The 21,244-nt window shown below is 36.7% G+C and overlaps 1 pseudogene; it reads right to left on the bottom strand.

The window, feature by feature from the left end:
* Nucleotides 1–2,552: 2,552 nt before the first annotated feature.
* Nucleotides 2,553–20,571, bottom strand: LOC122021427 (annotated as a pseudogene).
* Between the last annotated feature and the right edge of the window lie 673 nt (nucleotides 20,572–21,244).

The following is a 21,244-nucleotide window of genomic DNA, read 5'->3' as shown; positions in this document are numbered from 1 at the left end:
GGGACGAAGGAGGCGAAGGGCAGAGAGGAAGACGAAGTCGAAGTCGCGCAGGGCAGTGGCGTGCATAGGGTTTTGGGCAGAGGCAAAGGCGCGAAGGGATGGGCGGCGTCATAGGAAGGGTTTCATGAATTAATTCTGGTGTGGTACATTGGGTTACAAAAGCACTACATTTTTTCTAATTTTTAACAGTGCATTTTGCACACACTGTTAATATTTATATTTTAAAAAATGTGTTGTTAATATTAAATATTAACAATGTATTTTACATGCCATAAAAAAAAATATTAACAGCATATATTTTTCTACACGTTGCAGTTTATAAAAAAATAATATTATCCGCAGCGCACATAATTGAGCGCGCCGTAAAAATTATCATTAACGACATGCCCTAACCATGCGTCGTTAATAACGTACTATGGAAAGTCATATTTATTGTAGTGAACTATTAACAGCGCGCTCCATATGCCATTAATATTAAGTTTTAACAGCACACTCTGCATGCCGTAGAAAAGTTTATTGACAGCGTACTTTTTCTGCACGCTGTCGTTTGTATAAATATTATACTATTCGCAGCGCACATAATTGTGCACGCCGTAAAAATGATTATTAACGGTGTGCTTTAATTGTACGTCGTTGATGATGCGCTGCGGAAAGTCACTTTTGTTGTAGTGAGCATCTAGCAATGAGCTGGTCTCCTTTGACTTCTCTGACTTGATCCTCGACCGGGAACTTGATCTTCTGGTAGTAAGTTGATACTACCGCTCGGAACTCATTGAGGGTCGACCACCCCAAAATGACGTTGTAGGCGGAGGGAGCGTCTATGACAATGAAGTTCGTAGTCCGAGTCCTCCGGAGTGGCTCCTCTCCGAGTGATATGGCCAACTTTGTTTGGTCGATTGGCTAGACCTCGTTGCCCGTGAATCCTTACAAGGGCGTTGTCATCGATAGTAACTCGGCACGATCTATCTGGAGCTAGTCGAAGGCCTTTTTGAAAATAATGTTGACCGAGCTCCTTGTGTCAACAAATATGCGATGAATAGTATAGTTGGCAATTACCGCTCGGATGATGAGGGCGTCGTCGTGCGACACTTCAACTCCCTTGAGATCTCTGGGGCCGAAGCTGATTTTGGGTTTGCTCACCTGTTCCTGGCTGCATCCTACAGTGTGGATTTCCAACCGCCGAGCGTAGGACTTTCGGGCCCAGTTGGAGTCCCTGTTGGTCGGCCCACTAGCGATGATGTTGATCTCCCTCCGAGCGGCATTGCTTCTGTTCTCCTCCTCCCAAGAGGATGGTTGGCCTCGCTCGTTCGAGGCTCGGGGATGGTCGTCATTCCTCGGTTGATGGCGATGATGTCGCTCGGGTGATCCTCTGATTTCCTCTAGCTGACCGATGCTCGGACGCCCATGTTGCCGAGCGGGCGAGGGAGATCGGCGTCGGTAACTCCTTGTCATCGGTTGGGTTGCCAATGCGATCCCGTGACAATCATGGGTGATGTGGCTGGCCGATTGATGGAAAGCACAGAACATAGGAGTCCATACTTTTCCCTTTGGCTTTGGTCGTTCAGAGGTCACATGCTGGACGACGTGTGGCCTTGCCTCCTGGTGTGACCGAGCTCCTTCGGCTCGGGGCCCTCTTGGTGGCTGATGGTTGATTGCCAGCCTTCGCTCGGTTGACGCCGATGGTTCGGACAGAGTTTCCTTCCTTCTGGCCACCTGGGCTTCCTCCACGTTAATGTACTCGTTGGCCTTTTTCAACATATGGTCGTAGTCTCTAGGTGGCTTCCTGATGAGCGACCAGAAGAAGTCTCCGTCCACGAGCCCTTGTGTGAACATGTTCATCATGGTCTCCAACGAGACCGAAGGAATATTCATTCACTACAACAAAAACCCTCATAGACATCGGTTTTCCACCGATGTCTATTACATTTTCGACTGATATCTATGAAGGCGATGTAAAAGGTCTGCCATTTTAGACATCGGGTTAAAACCGGTGTAGTATCACTTAACGACATCGAGTGTAAAATCGATGTAATATTATATGTTAATAACACCAGTTTTGGCAGCGGTATATGACCGATGTAATATTAGTTAATGACACCGGTTTTGCAACGGTGGAAAATCGATGTAATATCAGTATTATTTAACGACACAAATTCGATTTCCAAAATAGTGAAAAACCAATATTATCACTAAGCAAATCATAAAATTAAGTTAATATTATTAATTCACTAAGAAAATCACAAATAAAAATACACCGATGTATCTAAACACACCAAGTCAATATCTATATAACCAACACATAAATATTCTTCTTACAACATAAAAAGATAATAGATATTGTGCACATCAAGTCAGTATCCACAAATTACACATAACTATTCTTCTTGAGGGTGACAACTGATTGGTGATTCTTTGTAAAGGAGGCTTCCATCTTAAAGGAGCCACCGGAGACTTTGGGAACTTTGCAACATCCTTCTTGGTTGTACTCTCACCATTTAATTGATTCTCCAGTTCTCTTATTTGAATAAAATAAAACAAAATAATCTGTTATAAGGCATCTTAAAGGGTACCATGTCATTTGGTTAAACTCGCACCTTTGGTTCATCAGGAGGATCATATTGGCCAATCCAGTCCTATGGCCAATCAACAAGATGTGGCATTAAGATTAGACAATGCATGAATATAAAAGCAAAGTTTAACTTACCACAGCAGGAATATCAAGTCCACGAGCAGCAACATCAGTGCAGAGCAGTATATACCCTTTTCGGCTTTGCAGAACTCAAAGAATGTACTAGTTCGTTTCTGCTGCTTCTACTTTCCATGGATATCGAGACAATCGACATGAATGTATCTGAGAAGCTCAGAATGGTACTTGACTGAATTGCATGAGGAGAAGAAGACCATTATCTTCTTCGAAAGGTTCCTCTTAAGAAAAGCATACAAGACCAGAAACCTTTTATTGCTAGGCACGACACAATAGCCCTGTTGCAACCCTTCGACGGTCACCTGAGAAAGATGAATTCGTGTCAACCTTGCTATTGACGAAACAACTGAGTAAAAACAATGATAAAATAAATCTGGAGATTACCTTCGACCTTCCATCATCAACACCTACATATACAGGCTTTTCCTTAAATGACAAGTTCGTAAAATCCTCAACCTGCAATTTTTTTTATATAAGTTAAAGAAAATGAAAACCAAAATGATTATGAATAGTAGTTAGAAAGAAATAGAAACCTGCTTAGTTTGGGTAGCTGTAAATAGAGCAGTTTGCCTTGTCTGCGTATTAGGGAGTGAATGTGATAATTATAAAACACGATGCCGACTTTGCAACACTCCTGTAATAACTATAAACCGAAGGGAACTCAATAGCATACCTTTGGCAGCCGCTTAAATATTTGCTCCATGTCTTCCTCAAAGTTAGCCTCCAATATTCGGTCGGCTTCATCGATTATAAGAAACTATATTTGGTGCACCAACACCCAAAATTAGTATCTCAATGTCAAACAAAGGAACATATGAAAATAATTATTGATCTCGTGGTTAGGATTAAACATGCTAGCAAATAATCATTAGCATGGATATGCGATAAGATGAAACACGCAACTAGTTGGAGAACATAAGTAGAGCTCATTAAAGCAAAAAAGAAAAGAAACAACAGATCATTTAGTAAAAGGAACTCAATGAGTACTGAGGGCATTCAATGGAAAGATATACAATTTCAGCATGCAACCACTTCAAACTACATCCAGTCATCTCCACTTTGCCATTCTAGTATCTTTCTCAATATGGCTAGCATGCTGTGCTGTGCTTAGTTACATTCAATTTCCAAAAACAAATTTCAATAGAACAATGATAAATGAGATTTTCAAAAAACTCTGCTGCCTAAAATTGTAATACTAGAGTTCTGTGTGCTAAAAGAAAGAACAATTCCTCAATCCAATAGTCAACAGTTAAGGTATTGTTTAAATCAGTTCCTCACTACTTTTTCTGCTATCATTCCATATAATTGCATAATTTATCAAAACATAAATGACCAGGAACCAAAACACTGAAAACAAGAATAAGCCAATAATTTAGATACATGGGATCAAATGCTTTACAAAAAAAAAATATTTACCATAATTTGACTTATTTGCTCAGCTTTTTTGATCTGCAAATTTGAAACAATCTTAACTGAAAAAAATATATAATGCTTTATTCAAAACCAAAACCTTCTCATTTGTACAAGTCTATAAGTAATAAATCTTAATTTGCTAACAATTGACACTGCCACAACGATCATCAAGGCTTCTTAGCACTAATGGTTTTTTTGAAGACTTCCAGAAGTAGTTCTCTATCAGCATGGAAATAGAAATCATGCAGCTGTTCTTTCATATCGTGTAACTTATTGAAATCAGACAAGTATTTGAAGCAGTCCTCCTTTAATCTGTCCAGCTTGTACAGCCATGCCGCTTGAAGTCTCTCAAAGACATTACTGGAATTGATATCTTCCAAAAGCATTTTCTCGCAACACTTTCTAAGGTCTTGCAAATAATACTTGCCTGCAGCAGCCAGCAACGGGAAGCAATGCTTCTCCAAATCTTGTTATTTGATAGTCCCATACATGTATGCAAGAAGAGCTGAGCATACATCCGTCGTTCATACTAGCATGCTGTGTTGTTTAATTTGTCGTTCTTAGTTTACTATAATTTAGTACCCTGGCACTCTGTGCAAAAGATAGAAGAAATTTTATTTTGGAGGGTTGCTTTGCCTTTGCGTCCCCTTAGGGGTCCCTAATTGTCTCTCCAAAAAAAAAGAAACAGAAGCAAAACTAATCAAAGATTTGTACCTCTGACCTGAGAAGCGAAGTCAAAACCAAGAATAAAAGTAAATACTAAAAAATATTAATAGATCTACACCATCACCTTAATTTAACAAGCTTTAAACCCCTCAAAAGAAAGTCTAGCCATCAAACAACTAGCGCGTAGAAATTCCAACAAGGAACTCAAAAATCCCAACAGATCTAGCCCAGAGCCGACCGATTTCCTCCAAGAAAACACTAAGAAAAAAGCTAAGCATACAAGGATCAACGAGGGATCACCTCCACGTTTGACGAGAGCCGCCATGAGTGCAGACGACGAAGGAGCAGCCTCGAGGAGCCAAATCCAAGCACCAGCAGCGAAAACAACAACGGAATCAAGACGATTTCCGGGGAAAAGGCCGCCGCCGAATCAACGGAGAAACCAGAAAGCATGAGGAGTAGAAACCCTAAGAGATGGAGCAACCCGCGAGAGGGCAAAGACAGAAGGGAGAGGAGAAGAGAAGGGGAAAGAGGATATGGATGTGGTCGTTTGGGAAAGCAGGGCATTCCGCAGACCTCACAAGGGAGGGAGTCGTGTGTTGATCCTAATCGAGAGAGGAAGGGGCGTCAATCTAGGAAGGGGAAGGACGGCGCGATCTAGGAAGAGGAAGGTTTAGGTTTAGAGGGAAGAGTGAAGTGTTGTAAATTTTGGCTAAGTATTGGTGGAAAAATTAAATTATTTTATTTATCATAGACACCTGGTTTTAAAAACCGCTGTTAAAATCAGTGTCTATTAACGAAAAAAAGACGCTCATAGACATCGGCTAAAAAACCGATGTCTATGAGCGAAAATCTGCGCTCATAGACATCGGTTTTTGGAAAAACTGGTGTAAAATACTCAAAGACATCGGTTTTTGCTTAAAACCGTTGTTGTTCCACTGATGTCTATGAGGGTTTTTCTTGTAGTGATTGCTACTTGGTTAAAGCGTTGGATGTAGGTGCGGAGAGTCTCCCTTGGCCCTTGCTTCATAGAAAACAGACTGACGCTCGTCTTCTGATAGCGCCTGGTGCTCGCAAAGTGGTGGAGGAAAGTCATTCGAAAGTCCTTGAAGCTTCTGATCGATCCGTCCGATAACCTCCGGAACCAGCGTTGTGCCGAGCCGGATAATGTAGTAAGGAAGACCCAGTACTTGACTCCATCTGTATATTAATGAAGGATAGCAGCATTATCGTGTTGGTTGCAACACCTGGATACCGTTCTATTCCCCTGTACAAAAAATTTGTACAAGCATAGAACTTTCCTAGCTACCCTTGTGCTCTATTGAAGTCCAAACTTGGATTGCAAATGATGTTTTACATTATTAATCCAAGTTATTCTTCAAAAGTTAAATTTAGATTAGGAACGATGCTTAACATTCTTACTCCAAATTTAACCGATGTGTTCTTCACAAATTAAACCATATTACAGAAGCTAACTAAATATCTATTTCAAAGATCGGCTCCCAGGACAAACGTGGCGAGACACTAGGCCTTCTTGGGTATGGGATCATCCACCACTGTCTAGATAAAACCTTTAAAAAAATCGATATTTAATTTCTTACAATAAACCAGGTTTAACTATAGAGACCTCAATAGAAGCACAATATTGAAACGTGAAATCGAAAAACGATAACAAAACGATAATATAAAAAACCGATAGCCTCTTATGTTAGGTTTTCCAATATCTATACAAAAGATGAATTAGTTATGATGCGGAAACTAATAACTAGTTATACCTTTTGTAGCTTATAGACATCTTGATCTTCTGTCGTATTCCTCTTCTTCTCTTGGACGTCGTGTGGGCGACGATCTACCAAGCCTTCTCTTCTTGCTTTCAAGGTTCGTCCACCACCACCAATCTCTAAGGGATGCTAGGAAACAACGTCTCTTTTCTCTACTTCTTCTCCAAGCTATATCCTATAGGACCGTTAGATTCGATAGAGGGGGGTGAATATCGATTCGAAAAAGACGAGTATAAACGCAGCGGAAAAAATAAAGTAGACACAGATGTTTTTACTTCGTTTGGAGCCTGTGACGACTCCTACTCGAAGGCCCGTGGTCCTTGACCACTTTCATTGGGCAATCACTAACAAGTCAAAATATGATTACAAAATAAGTACAGGAAATGCTAGTAATAATAAAGCAATACCGACAAAGAAAAATCAAATAAACACCGGAGGAGCACTTTTGTCGGAGCGTTGTTGACGTCGCACTTAAACGTCGAGCAGCAAGACCAGCAATAGAAGAGTTCTCAGTAAAAATTGATTTTTGAAGCTCCTGCCTGAGGCTTCTTTTATATGCTGTTCCGGGCGCCTGGATCCCTTCCGGGCGCCTGGATCCCTTCCGGGCGCCTGGAGTGTGGCGTAACTGCTCAAACCAAGATGCTCCACGTGGCGACGACTTGGCTGGATAAAATTCGCCTTCCGGGCGCCCGGACCACCTTGTTCCAGAAAGACTCCTTTTTCCTGCAAAACAAAGTTAGTCCGAGGCAAATATACATCCTGTAAAACAAATTGTTAGCACAGTTAAAGTTCAACAGATGGATAAAGAGAGTATGACTTAGATTCCGTCTTTCCGAGACCGGAATCTAGTCACGATCTCGACTTAGACATCCGAAATGGATCTAAGCCGGATCGACGCCTAATGTCCCCTTCCCGGGAACGCGTCCTCGAAGTCTCCTCGGTGACTTACCTCACTTACCAGACGTCCGGCCAGCCCGTCGACCCGTCTGGACTTCTCGCGAGCTGCCCGTCGACCGCTTGGACTTCTCGCCACTATCCGGTCGGCCCGTCGACCTAGCTGGACTTCGTGTCCGGTCAGCCCGTCGACCGCTTGGACTTCTCGCCAGCTATCCAGCCCGTCGACCTAGCTGGACTTCTCCTGCACACTCGATCAAAGTGTCAGACAACAACAAGACTAACTTAACCTATTTGTCATTCATCAAAACCTAGGTTAAATCGTTAGTACTAGCCGCACCAACAATCTCCCCCTTTTTGATGGAATGACAACCTGGTTAAGTTAGTGAAAGCATATGCAAGAAACAACATGCATTTGTGTGGTTTTAAAGTTAGTTTGTGTTTTCAAATTGGTTTAGCTAACTTAACCACCTAACCCTCCTCCCCCTTTGGCATTCATCAAAAAATGAACAAAGGTAAATAATCATAGTGAAGAGTTACTGTAACAAGTAATCAAATTTTGAAAGATATCTAAGTTTGGTTCAAAATTTGAAAGATAAAAGTGCAATTTTTAACACCAAGTCAAAAAATAGTCAAGTTGACTTGGGGGAGACAGGTTGTGTTTTGAAAAGTATAAATTTAAGGTTAATCAAGTTTAACTCTCAAGCGTGTGGAATAGGTTTTTCAAATTTACTTTTTATGTTTAAGTAACATCTACTTTTCAAAAAGGTAAATTTTTCAACTTCGATTTTTCAAAACAAAGTAAAAATTAAATAATTTTTCAAGAAATAAAATTTTTCCAAAATTAATTTTTAAGGCTAATTTGATAAAGGCTAAATTTGGAAATAGTTAATTTTTCAAATCAGGTTTGAAAATTGGGTGGGATTAAACTTTCACATTTTTCAAATACTTAGTTAAATTTAAATTTTGTAGATCAATGTTCAAACATAGGTTAGGTTTTAAAAGGCATTTTTCAAACACACAAAATTTGAGTTAATTCTCCCCCTGAACTTGATATTTAACTTTAACCAGCTGTCTAACCAATTAGGTACTAACTAGCTATTAGAGGATAGTAGCTTTCACATGGTTAGTCAGATTAAGTTGATTACAAGCAGTCAGTTTTTTGACTTGACTGATTAACTTTAATCTGATTAATATCTGAGTTGTATTTAACGTCCAGACTTATGTTGATGCACTGAAATAAGCATCTTAAGTCCAGACAGTTGGCCTATGCATCTCACCTCTTTCTATGTTTGTCAAACACAAGCAAGGTAAACCTAGGGTGTTGGTGAGATGCTCAAAAACTAGTCCTATGGGTACATGCTTTCTAAGGATTCAAAACTAGTCTAAGGCCAAAACTGTTTTTTGAAAATCTAAAAATGGTAAGTTTGAAAACAAATAAATTTGACTTATAATTTGGTAAAATCATTTTTGAAAGTATTTTTGAAAGATCCTAGTCTATTAAGCACATCCCTAATTTTCGTCGTAAGTTACTAAATTCACTTTCAGGGAGAGGTTTTGTAAAAATGTCAGCTAAATTTGATTTGGACTCAATGTACTTGAGTTCAATATCGCCTTTAGTAACATGATCCCTGATGAAGTGGTGTCTAATTTCAATATGTTTGGTTCTTGAATGATGCACCGGATTCTTGGTTAAGTTAATTGAACTTATATTGTCAATTAATACTTTTACATTTGTGATATTTAAGTTGAAATCTTTTAGAGTATACATCATCCATAATATTTGTGCAACACATTCGCCTATATCTATGTATTCTGACTCAGTTGTAGACAGAGCAACACAATGTTGTTTTCTACTAAACCAGCTAACAAGTGATGCACCTAATAATTGACATCCACCACTTGTGCTTTTGTGGTCTAATTTGCATCCAGCATAATCTGAGTCAGAATACCCTATTAGTTCAAAATTATTTGTCCTAGGATACCAGATTCCTACATTTGTTGTTCCTTTAAGATATCTAAAAATTCTTTTAACCTGTGTCAAATGGGATTCCTTAGCACAAGTTTGGTATCTAGCACACATACTAACTGCAAATAAAATATCAGGTCGGCTTGCAGTTAAATACAGTAGGCTACCTATTGCACTTCTATAATATTTTAAATCAATTGATTTTCCATTTGGGTCACTATCTAAGATTGTGTTTACAGCCATCGGTGTTTTTATTTCTTTTGTATTTTCCATTCCGAATTTTTTAAGTAATTCTTTGGTGTATTTATGTTGAGAAATATAGTTTCCTTCAATTGTCTGTTTGATTTGTAATCCTAAGAAATAGGTTAGTTTTCCCACTAAGCTCATTTCAAATTCTTTTTCCATTAGATTAATAAATTCTTCTAAAAATTCTGAATTTGTTGAGCCAAATATTATGTCATCCATGTATATTTGTGCAATAAATATGTTTGTATTTAATGATTTAACAAACAAGGTTGGGTCAATTTGACCTTGTTTGAATCCTTTAGATGTTAGGTAAGATGTTAGCCTCTCATACCACGCCCTGGGTGCTTGTTTAAGTCCATATAGGGCTTTCTTTAATTTAAAAACATAATCAGGGTGTTCTAAGCTTTCAAAACCAGGAGGCTGACCTACATAAACTTCTTCTTTGATTAGTCCATTAAGAAAGGCAGACTTAACATTCATTTGGTATAGTTTAAATCCCTTATGGGCTGCATAACTTAGTAACATTCTAATGGATTCTAATCTGGCTACTGGGGCATATGTTTCGTCATAGTCAAGTCCTTCAACTTGACTAAATCCTTTGGCAACCAGCCTAGCCTTATTTCTAGTAATTTCCCCAGTTTCACTTAGTTTGTTTCTGAATACCCATTTTGTTTCTATTATTTTCTTATTCTTAGGTGGTGGGACTAGGTCCCAGACCTCATTACGCTCAAATTGGGCTAGTTCTTCTTGCATAGCTATAATCCAATCTGGGTCTAGTAGGGATTCATCCACAGTTTTAGGTTCAATTTTTGAAATTAATGAAATTTGACTTAGGTTTCTAAAAGATGATCTGGTTTGAACTCTTAAGTCTAGGTCACCAATTATTTAATCAGTTAGATGATTTGGGTTTACCCTTATTGTTTTAGGAGGTTGATTCTCTTGATGTTGTTCCTCTTCTTCATGACTTAGTGTTTGGTTGATTTCTGGAACAAACTCCGGTGGTTGTGTAGGTTCTATGTCTTGTTTAGTTTCTTTAAATTTTACATTAGTAGTTTCTTCAATTTTTAAGGTAACCTTATTATAAATTCTGTAGCCTCTACTATTTAGGGAATATCCTATAAAAATTCCATTTTCAATTTTAGAGGTGAATTTTCCTAAGTGTTCTCTTGTATTTAAGATGAAAACTGGGCACCCAAATACCTTAAAGTATTTTATGTTTGGTTGTTTATTATAAAATATTTCGAAGAAAGTTTTGTTATGAGTTTTATTTATTGTTGTTCTGTTCTGTACATAGCAGGCTGTACTAACGGCTTCTGCCCAAAAGTATTTAGGTAGGTTATACTCATTTAACATTGTTCTAGAAGCTTCAAGTAAGGTTCTATTTTTTCTTTCTACAATTCCATTTTGTTGGGGGGTTTTAGGGCATGAGAACTCATGATGGTAACCGTTTTCTAGACAAAAACTGTTAAAGTTGTGATTTTTAAATTCTCCCCCATTGTCACTCCTAATTCTTTTAATTTTAATATCTTTTTCGTTTTCAATCTGTTTGCAAAAATTTGTAAGAATTTCAAAAGTTTCATCTTTATGTTTTAAGAATTTTACCCAAGTAAACCTAGAGTAATCGTCTATAATTACTAAACAATATAAGTTTCCATTAATGGATTTGACTCCATGGGAGTCAAAAAGATCTAAATGTAGAAGTTCTAAGATTGAGTTAGTTTGTGGTTGATTTAGTTTGTTTGTGGGTTGATTTAGTTTGTTTTCCTTGTTGACAAGCATTACATATAGTTGAATCTAAGTTAGGTAACTTCGGTAAGCCTTTTACAAGTCCATTTAGTTTACTTATATTTCTAAAGTTGGTGTGAGACATTTTCCTATGCCATAACCAAGTTTCTTCTTTTTGTGTTAAATAGCACTTAATGGAAGAAATGGTTAAGTTGATGACATAGATGTTGTCTTTTCTAAAACCTTTTAGGTTTATGGTAGGATCATCTAGATGTTTGATTGAGCATTCTGTAGATAGAAACTTGACCTTATACCTAGCATCACACAATTGACTTATACTTAGAAGATTATATTTAAAGTTTTCAACAAGTAAGACATTTGTAATAATAAAGTCTAATTTTAATTCAATATTACCTATACCAATTACCTTGAGTTTGCCGTTGTTTCCAAAGGCAACTGTTCCTAGGCTTTTGTAAGTGAGTTGAGTGAACTTGGTGTGATCTCCAGTCATATGTTTGGAGCAACCACTGTCCAAAATCCACTTTGTTTCCAACAGTAAGTAGGATTTAAAGTTAGTCTTTTGAGCATGCATTAATTTAAGTTTAAAATTAAGATTTTGAAAATAATTTTTAAGTATAAAAAAAATTTTGAACATGATTTTTAAGTTTAAAATTAAAATTTTGAAATTAATTTTTAAAAATAAAATTTTGAAAATAATTTTTTAAAATTAAAATTTTGAAAATAATTTTTGAGTTTAAAATTAAAATTTTGAAATTAATTTTTTAAGTTTAAAATTAAAATTTTGAAAATAATTTTTAAGTTTAAAATTAAAATTTTGAAATTAATTTTTGAGTTTAAATTTTATAAGTTTAAAATTAAAATTTTGAAAATAATTTTTAAAATTAAAATTAAAATTTTGAAAATAATTTTTAAAATTAAAATTTCGAAAATAATTTTTAAGTTTAAAATTAAAATTTTGAAATTAATTTTTAAGTTTAAAATTAAAATTTTGAAAATAATTTTTAAGTTTTAAAATTAAAATTTTGAAATTAATTTTTGAGTTTAAAATTAAAATTTTGAAATTAATTTTTTTAAGTTTAAAATTAAAATTTTGAAATTAATTTTTTAGTTTAAAATTAAAATTTTGAGAATAATTTTTAAGTTTAAAATTAAAATTTTGAAAATAAATTTTAAGTTTAAAATTAAAATTTTGAAAATAGTTTTTGAGTTTAAAATTAAAATTTTGAAATTAATTTTTGAGTTTAAAATTAAAATTTTGAAATTAATTTTTAAGTTTAAAATTAAAATTTTGAAAATAATTTTTAAGTTTAAAATTGAAATTTTGAAAATAAATTTTTAAGTTTAAAATTAAAATTTTGAAAATAATTTTTAAGTTTAAAATTAAAATTTTGAAATTAATTTTTAAGTTTAAAATTGAAATTTTGAAAATAAATTTTTAAGTTTAAAATTAAAAGTTTGAAATTAATTTTAAGTTTAAAATTAAAATTTTGAAATTAATTTTAAGTTTAAAATTAAAATTTTGAAATTAATTTTGAGTTTAAAATTAAAATTTTGAAATTAATTTTTTAAGTTTAAAATTAAAATTTTGAAAATAATTTTTGAGTTTAAAATTAAAATTTTGAAATTAATTTTTAAGTTTAAAATTAAAATTTTGAAATTAATTTTAAGTTTAAAATTAAAATTTTGAAATTAATTTTTAAGTTTAAAATTAAAATTTTGAAATTAATTTTTAAGTTTAAAATTAAAATTTTAAAATTAATTTTTAAGTTTAAAATTAAAATTTTAAAATTAATTCATCTCACCCGATCTATATTATCAATCAGGGAATCCTATGATTTTGTGAGATGAAATTGGTTTGATTACTGAGTTTTGGTTTAACTTGTGTTAGATTCAGACTTAGCTTTGGTTTCCACAAATAGGCATTCTTCGGATAAACTTCTAAGCTTGGTGAGTCACAAGGACATCATTAGAAGTAACCAACCTTTCGAGGTTTTCCGAATAGTCCTATCCACGGAACTTAGTACTAAATCTTGGTCTAACTGGTTAGGATTCGTTTAAGGGTAGCTTCGGTCAGTTCCACTTGGCCAAATGCACCAGATCGAAACCATATCTTTCTAGACATGCGATGCCCAAGTTTCCCTAACGTACTATCATCCAAAAATTTCACCAATACCATGATTCAAGTTAAACTTGGTCTCTAATTCTAATTGCCCTGCCGGGTTTGTTAGTTTTGGAGGTGCCAGCTATTCTGGAGCCTCCCCCTGAATTATTGGCCATTAATTTAAGTTTTGATTTTAGGCTTGTGTCGATTCTTTTTATAGTTATAGTTAACTTGGTGATAATTTTGTTGTTTTTTTAAACTGTTTAGATTTTGAATTTGATTTAGGTTTGTATTTTGGATTTTGGTTTGGTTTATTTAATTTTATATAATGTATTTTTTCTTTAGGTATATAATATTGATTAAGTCCTACTTGCGTGGTTAGACACGCTTTCGGAACCCAAGCTAGATTGATTGACTTGTATTGGGTTATTAATGATTTGAAGGTTTTATTTGAATTCGACTTATATCCTAGTCCGGTTTTATTATAACATGCTTTTTGATTATTTAGGATTAAGTCTAAATTTTTTGATCTTGTTGTGAATTTTTCTAACATCTCCTTTAAATTGTTTATTTCATTTTTTAATGATAAATTCTCCTCCTCAAGTGTTAGATCTTGAGTTGGATTTGAATTTTTTAATTGTTCCTTGAGGTTTTGATTTTCCTCAAGAAGTAATTTGTTTTCATTTTCTACTTTGGTTAATTTACTATTTAAACAAGAAATGATTCTAAAAAACTTTTTGTTTAAATTAAAATATACCTCATTCGAGTCTTCGGAAATGAGTACGGACTCGTGGCTTGTTTCGGGTTCAGACCCGTCTTCATCTTCTGACTCATTTTCAGTTTCAGCTTCGCGGGCCATCAGTGCGAGGTGGCTCTGATGTTTCTGCTCTTCTTCCTCTGATTCGTCCGAGGAGTCGTCCCACGTTGCTTTGAGTGCTTTCTTTTTTGTTGGTTTTGGTTTGTGGAACTTTAGTTTTGGGCATTCGTTCTTGTAATGTCCCTTTTTGTTGCAGCCGTAGCAAGTCACGTTCTTTTGTTCTGAGGGAGAGCTGATCTTTTGAAGATCCTTTTTGCTAAAGCTCCTCTTTCTCCTGGTGAACATTTTTCTTACCAAGTTCACCAGGTGTTCTTCGTTTTCGGAGTCTTGGTCAGATTCTTCTTCAAATTCAGGCTTGCTTTTCTTTTCTTTGGAGGACCCTGCAAATAGAGCTATACCTTTCTCGGTTCTAGCATTAGTTTGTTCGTGTAATTCTAATTCACAGAAAAGCTCATCTAATTTTAAGTTAGAAAGATCCTTGGAAATTTTGTAGACATCCACTATTGATGCCCACAAACTATTACGTGGAAAGGCGTTTAATGCGTACCTTATTAAGTCTCTGTTCTCCATCTGGTGGCCTATCGCATGGAGCCCGTTGAGGATGTCCTTGATCCTCGCGTGTAGTTGATTCGCCGTTTCACCTTCCTGCATTTTTATATTAAAAATTTTATTTAAGAGAAGGTCTCGTTTTGTTACCTTGGCGTCGCTCGTTCCCTCGTGCAGCTCGATCAACTTGTCCCATAGCTCTTTAGCGTTTTTGTGTGGACCGACTCTGTTCAGTTCTTCTCTTGTCAATCCGCATTGTAGAGTGTTGATCGCCTTATTTTCTGTTGATGCTTTTTTCTTGAGATCTGTTGTCCAGTCTTCAGGATCCACTAGATTCCCGGCGTTGTCCACTGGAATTTTGTAGGGTCTCGTGATGCTCATCCACTGGTCGAAGTCTGTTTTGAGGTAGACCTCCATGCGCTTCTTCCAGTAAGGGAAGTCGTCCCCGTTGAAGAGTGGAGGTCGCACTGTGCTGAATCCTTCTTGTTGGGACATTCTGTGCACAGGTAAATAACCAAAAAAAACCCAAGACTTGGTCTTGGATTAGTAGTGCGGGAAGAGAAAAATAGAAAAGAATCTAGATTCGTGTTGCACTAATTTAAATTGATTAGAGAAATATTAAGTTAACGAAACAACAGTTTTAAAGTTAATTTAAAAAAAATTCACCCCCTGTCTGATTGGTGGTTGCACCAAATCAGAGAGGTGCCGGCTCTGATACCACTTGTAGGACCGTTAGATTCGATAGAGGGGGGGTGAATATCGATTCGAAAAAGACGAGTATAAACGCAGCGGAAAAAATAAAGTAGACACAGATGTTTTTACTTCGTTCGGAGCCTGTGACGACTCCTACTCGAAGGCCCGTGGTCCTTGACCACTTTCGTTGGGCAATCACTAACAAGTCGAAATATGATTACAGAATAAGTACAGGAAATGCTAGTAATAATAAAGCAATACCGACAAAGAAAAATCAAATAAACACCGGAGGAGCACTTTTGTCGGAGCGTTGTTGACGTCGCACTTAAACGTCGAGCAGCAAGACCAGCAGTAGAAGAGTTCTCAGTAAAAATTGATTTTTGAAGCTCCTGCCTGGGGCTTCTTTTATATGCTGTTCCGGGCGCCTGGAGTGTGACGTAACTGCTCAAACCAAGATGCTCCACGTGGCGACGACTTGGCTGGATAAAATTCGCCTTCCGGGCGCCCGGATCCCCTCCGGGCGCCCGAACCTCCGGGCGCAAAATTCGCCTTCCGGGCGCCCGGACCACCTTGTTCCAGAAAGACTCCTTTTTCCTGCAAAACAAAGTTAGTCCGAGGCAAATATACATCCTGTAAAACAAATTGTTAGCACAGTTAAAGTTCAACAGATGGATAAAGAGAGTATGACTTAGATTCCGTCTTTCCGAGACCGGAATCTAGTCACGATCTCGACTTAGACATCCGAAATGGATCTAAGCCGGATCGACGCCTAATGTCCCCTTCCCGGGAACGCGTCCTCACAGTCACTCCCCTCCAGTGACTTACCTCACTTACCTGCCAGACGTCCGGTCAGCCCGTCGACCCGTCTGGACTTCTCGCCAAGCATCCGGTTAGCCCGTCGACCCGCTTGGACTTCTCGCCAGCTATCCGGTCAGCCCGTCGACCTAGCTGGACTTCTCGCCAAGCGTCCGGTCAGCCCGTCGACCCGCTTGGACTTCTCGCCAGCTATCCGGTCAGCCCGTCGACCTAGCTGGACTTCTCCTGCACACTCGATCAAAGTGTCAGACAACAACAAGACTAACTTAACCTATTTGTCATTCATCAAAACCTAGGTTAAATCGTTAGTGCTAGCCGCACCAACATATCCGACCACCAATATCTCCTCTAGAGTTGATGCCGCCGGCCACCAAGGAAGAAGAAAAGGAGAAGAGCAAGGAAGGAACAAGGGCCGGCCACACCAAGGAAGAGAGGAGAGAAATAAGAGTTGATGTCGCCGGGCACCCATGAAGGCACCCCCTCCCTCTCTTTTATATTCCTTGGTCAATCTAAAAAAGGAAATTTTAATAATCATTAAAATTTCTTCTCTTTTAAATTTCCTATTGTGATGGTTACAAAAGAGAAAATTTTAAAATAAAATTTCCTTTTGTTTCCAATACATGGTCGGTCACCCCTTTAATTCCAAATAAGGAAAGTTTAATTAAAATTTTCTTATTTGTTTCCATCAAGAATTTTTTTTAAAAAAAATTCTCTTTTAAATCCCTTCATGGTTGAATAGTTATAAAAGGAAAATTTTAAAAATTAAAATCTCTCTCTTTTTTAAAAAAAACATGTAGATGGTTATAAAAAGAAAGTTTTGTAAAAATTAAAATCTCTTTCAAAAGATTTTAAAATTTTCTAACTCTCTTTTAAAACCATTGCTTTCACAAAAGGAAAGATTTTAAAAATTAAAATCCCCTTTAATATGATGTGGTCGGCCACCTTGCTTGGGCCCCAAGCTAGGGCCGACCACAATTTGAACCCACCTAGCCTTGGTTTGGCGGGCTCTGGCTTGAGCTCCAAGCTTGGCTTGGCTGGTCACCTTAAGGTGGGTATTTGGTGGATATAATACTTTATAAATAAGAGGCTACGACAGGGACCAAGAGGAGGAATTGGTTTTGGTTTCCCAATGAACTTGAGCTTCCTGTGTTCGCCCAAAACACCCAACTCGAGTTCATCAATAATAACTCATATCACTAAAGAGTTATTATTGAACTACCACACCAATCCCATACTACTATATGGGCTCTTTCTTATCATGAGTGTGATAATCTCTCTATGTTTAAGATATCAAATGTCCATTAACTAAATGAGTTACTGACAACTCACTTAATTAATATCTAGCTCCAAGAGTAGTACCACTCAACCTTATCGTCATGTCGGACTAAGTCTACCTGCAGGGTTTACATGACAATCCTTATGAGCTCCTCTTGGGGGCATCATCAACCTAGATCACTAGGATACAGTTTCCTTCTATAATCAACAACACACCATATAAATAATATCATTTCCCAACTTATCGGGTCTTTTGATTTAATGAACTAAATCTCACCCTTTGATAAGTCAAAGAAATAAATATTAATTACACGTGCTTGTTATTATATCAGGATTAAGAGTACACACTTCCATAATAACAGAGGTCATATTCTTTTATAAAGTTAGTATAAAAAGAACTATCTCAAATGGTCCTACTCAATACACATAATGTACTAGTATAATTTTATAGTCAAGATAAACTCATATCAAATTACACTACGACCGTTCCAATGGTTTGTCCCTTTCCATCTTGGTCTTGAGCTACTTTTTATAATTTATAAGGAACTGATAACATAATCTTCTCTGTGTGACACCACACACTATGTTATCTATAATATAAACTAAATGAATAATTACATTTAGCATATAAATGTAGACATTTGACCAATGTGATTCTTATTTCAAACTAAATGTTTATACAAAAAGCTAGGCTTTTATTACACATCCTAACATATCAAACTTACCAAGGTGATCGTTCGAGTCGGTCGACCCATTATATTCTCTGATCGCCAAGGGAGCGTAGTGCTTCGGCAGAGGATATTACAGAATCACCTCGGAGAATTGGCGATTTATCCGCTTGGGAGACGAGTCAGCTAGGGGTGCTTTGCCTTTTCTTGCGTCCCGAACAGGGGCTTCGTCTGATGAAGACCGGTCTCGATTCGCTTGTACGATTTCGGACGGTGTCTAGAACAAAGCCCGATGAAATGGTATCGGGGCTGGCGGCGCTTCCACTTGAGTGCCGGTTGGACCTTTATTTGACCCCAGATGGAGAGCTGCTCCGGTCGGTCCTCCTGCGCCGCTCGGCCCCCTGACGTCGAGGTTGCTTGCTACGCCATCCGCTCGGCTAGCGCCTTCTACTGTTGTTGCTCTACTATTTTCATTGCTCGTGCCTGTATAAGCATGTCAAGTTCCTCCTAAGTGAGCGTCATGGTGTGCAGACGTCCAGCTTCTTCCATCTTCTTGGCTCGGATTCAGGTGTGTTCCCACAGATGGCGCCAAATTTGATCCTGTCTGAAACTCGAGACGACGATTGTTGGGGATGTGGCGCTCCTGTTGACTGGGCGTAGACCTCCAAATGACGTGGACCTGCAAGCACAAGTCGTTAGCACCGAGCCGGAAAGGGGTTCCCAGCGACGGCCCTCCGACGCTCAAGTCAGGTCACCGGCAGCAAAGAAGTAAAGCAGAGTAAGAAGCGCAACTGTAGCTACAGTAATGAATTGAGCATACCTCCGTTGAAGTCTCGGGATCCTTATATAAGACTCTGGGGGGGGGCATGCACACTTCCCAAGGCATGCACGCTTATTGAAGCATACATGGAAAAGACGTATTAGAAAAGTGTGTCTGACATCATACCTTAACAGCCCGAGCATATCCCTGACGTGACGGTAGAAGCTTTTACCGTACGATTCTCTATCTGACCATGTCGCCAGCCATGCCGCCTGTCGGTGACGAAAGTCTCTAGGAAGATACGGCCACCGACTCCTTTTGTCCGTTACTGGGCCGAGCGAGAGGGCTGCTCGGCCAGTATGCCCTTTGAGTCACATCATGGGCGAGCCGAGCAGGATGCCCGCTCGGCTAACAGTCCACTGTCTTGGCTCCGTCCTGTCGAGCGAGGGAACCCTATCTTATCGGGTCGGGGTTGCGTCTCCCCTTCGGCCGAGTGGGCGCACCATTCAGACTTCATTCCTCCATGCTTGAGCCTTTTGAGTGTCGGAAGCTCAGTACTTGGCTGAGCTATAACGATGTGGACTCGGGTGCTTCCTATTAGATCGAGACGGTTGGTTGGCCGCTCGGCCGACCACTTGGGGCGTTGACTGCTTTGACTTTGACCTTCCACGTGGCCAAGGACTTTCTTCAGGACGACCCCATTTTACCACCGGATCACCAACCATATTATTATTATTATTATTATTATTATTATTATTTTAAATCCTACGTTTTTTATTTTTTATTTTTCGTATTTTTCTTTATTGTTATGTTATTTTTTTATTTTTTATTTCTTTTCATTTTTTTCATTTTATATTTTTTTTTCATTTTTTAAAAGTTTTTTTTACGTTTTTTAAATTTTTTTACCTTTTTAAATGTTTTTTTTATGTTTTCCTATTTTTAATATATTTTTTACGTTTTTCTATTTTTTTAAAAAAATATGTTTTTTACAAAATTTTTTATATACTTTTTTAGAGTTTTTTTTTATATTTTTAATTTTTTTCTATACATTTTTCTTTTTATCACATTTTTCTCTTATTCGAAGATATTTTAGGTATAAAAAAAATTCTTTACCCCGGAATCAAAAAACCTCTTAATTTTCTAAAATTTTTCGATTCCGGGTTGCATGCCCTTTTTGCTGACGTGTCGGCTATAGAACATTACTCGGGAATCATCGATTACCTAAATCAAGTAGGATTTTTGTTGATAATCTTAAATGGATAACCAAGATTATAAAGATAAGCTCTAACCAAACGAATCTTTAATTTAAAATATCATACCGACCCATGGATTCAGAAATTGATATTTCTAATTTTAACAAAGAATTTTAGGGAAGACAAAAGAAATGTCAAATATTCATAATTTTCTTTTTTCTAAATTTAATTAAATAAAATTTACCTTAAAAAAAATAATGGGCTAACGTCAACTAAACTTAAACTTTTGAAATTCTTACCAAAAGATATTATTTTCAAGTTTGCAAACACGCTAAAGTATACTAGATAAGAATCTCTAAATTCTTTGACCTTTCTTACCATTATTAACCAATGGCCCTTGTTAAAGTCGAGAGAAAATTCTTTGTAACGGTCAATTATAATTTTTTTAATTTATTTCTTCACAAATAATCATGAAATTAACCGTGCAAGTCACTATTGAGTTAATAGGTTTTATTTTTTACTATCATTATTAAAAATTCCGTTGCATCAATTCAATTTAATATTTAAGTTATTTACCATCTCAACTCAATTATATCAGTCATGAGCTCTATCTACACTCTGCTAAATCTCTACGCACTTAGATACGCATTGATCCATTTAAAATCATCATTGCATAAATAATTTATACATTATTATTTTTATTTTACCATTTTATTATATTTTAGTGAGAATATAATTAAATATTAAAAATATCATATATGATTTTTAATTGATTATTTAATAAATAATAAATAATTTTTTGTGCTATATGATTATTTTTAATCATCATAAATAATTATATGAATTTATAATTTTATTTTTTTAATATAATATTCTCAAATGGTGATAAATTGTGATGAACCACGTCAATAAGGAATTCCGAATCATTAAACCGTTAATTTCGAATGTGGTGGATC

This window comes from Zingiber officinale, chromosome 9A (assembly GCF_018446385.1).
Source record: "Zingiber officinale cultivar Zhangliang chromosome 9A, Zo_v1.1, whole genome shotgun sequence".
Lineage (NCBI taxonomy): Eukaryota > Viridiplantae > Streptophyta > Magnoliopsida > Zingiberales > Zingiberaceae > Zingiber > Zingiber officinale.
The sequence above is the reverse complement of the archived record's forward strand: the minus strand, read 5'-3'. Positions and strand labels throughout refer to the sequence as shown.